The sequence below is a fragment of the Nicotiana sylvestris genome, chromosome 9 (assembly GCF_000393655.2).
Source record: "Nicotiana sylvestris chromosome 9, ASM39365v2, whole genome shotgun sequence".
Classification (NCBI taxonomy): domain Eukaryota; kingdom Viridiplantae; phylum Streptophyta; class Magnoliopsida; order Solanales; family Solanaceae; genus Nicotiana; species Nicotiana sylvestris.
In genome coordinates this window covers 2,681,723-2,683,317 of record NC_091065.1, presented here as the reverse complement: position 1 = coordinate 2,683,317, position 1,595 = coordinate 2,681,723, and the positions used below count along the sequence as shown (strand labels likewise).

General features: G+C 35.9%; 1 pseudogene; it reads right to left on the bottom strand.

Moving 5' to 3' along the window:
• Positions 1 to 739: 739 nt before the first annotated feature.
• Positions 740 to 1,345, bottom strand: LOC104234347 (putative germin-like protein 9-2; annotated as a pseudogene).
• Between the last annotated feature and the right edge of the window lie 250 nt (positions 1,346 to 1,595).

The following is a 1,595-nucleotide window of genomic DNA, read 5'->3' as shown; positions in this document are numbered from 1 at the left end:
ACAATAGAGAGTTTCAGCACAACTTTCCCTTCACCAACTGAGCTAAAACCTATAATAGCTTAGATATCGTTACCAAAATCCTGACAAAGAAAGAAAAAGATTGCTAAATTGAGATCAGAGCAATCTATCTATTGCTTATGCTTTTCTTTGCTAAATTATTGAGAAGCAAATTTTTATATGATTGTTAGACCGGAAACAAACTTTCTGTCTCGTTAACCTTTGTATTCTATTAAAAGATTTGTACTACATCAGCATTATGTTATGCTATCAACTTCTAGAGAAAATTATAAATTCCTACCTATACTAGGTTTCTTTTACTTAGTTGCAATATCACCTATATGTCAACTAACAATCACCTCGATCTGAAGAGGCTTCGCCTCATCGTGGAAATAGATGCTCCACATTGTATCGAATAATTATTTCCACCAAAACTTAGGCACGTAGATGAAATATAGAGAGATGAAATTGCAACCTTTTTTCATAATGGTCGTTGTCAATTTGCAACATATTCAATTGTTTCATTGGATATCTGTTACTTCCTATCAGCATTGGTTAGGCATAATTTGCCCATCAAAACTTAGGAAAATAAAGAAAAAGATGAAATTGCAACATTTTCCATAATGGTGGTTTTCAAGGCCTGTTTGGTGGGGAGGTGAGGCTCTTGAAAACTTGGCTACTTAAAATTTGAATGAGACAGATCAATGATTGGATCTACTGGCATAATTTTATGATCTGTAGCCTAGGATGAAAGGCCAGCCTTGATCTTTTGCATGGTAGCAACATCATTCTTGAATGACTTTGCGAGAATCTGATCATCGATACCAGTAGCAAACAGAGTTGTTCGAAGTGAAACTTCCTTCATTCGCGCTACCAAATGCAGAAAAAGCTATAGCCGATTTATTCCAATCAGTATTGTACTGATAATGCTCTAGTCCTTTAGGAAACACAAAATTTGTAGAGTCTAAGTATAGAGCTTGTTATTACTATCTAACAATCCAACTTCTAGACTGCCATATACTACTAATAATAGCTCGGATGCACGAAGGTGAGTGTGGGGCGGGTTGACACTCTTGCCAGGGAACTGAAGGGCAGCAAGTGAAGTACACTGTCCATCCAAAGCTGGAAATTCCGCTTTGCTAGCTTTTGTCGACTTAAAGCTTGTAATAATGCTACCAAAAATTCCGCGCATGCCTGTGAAGGTGAAGAAATTCCCATCTATTGTATATCCAGTTTGATTTTCAGGAACAATGAAGTCGGTCAAGATATCTAGATCGCCTGCTTAAGCCATCCAAGAACTAGTAACGATAGCCAAAAGGAAAGAGAGGACATATTTTCTGAAGATCATTCTCTTAAGTTCTTTTTATCTTTAAAAAATCCAAAAAATGACATTATCAAATAAAAATCAGATGATGAAAAAGAGCATGGTACCTTGTGTTGGTTTATGATGACTTTGTTGCACTCATATATTTGTATGAGATGCGAGGTTAATTAGAAGCAGGCGGCAGTGTTTAACCAAAAAATGGAATTTCAGTCAAAGCTAGAATTTAGAAGAACACGGGTTACTGATAATCAAAAGAATATGTAAAAGAAGGTAA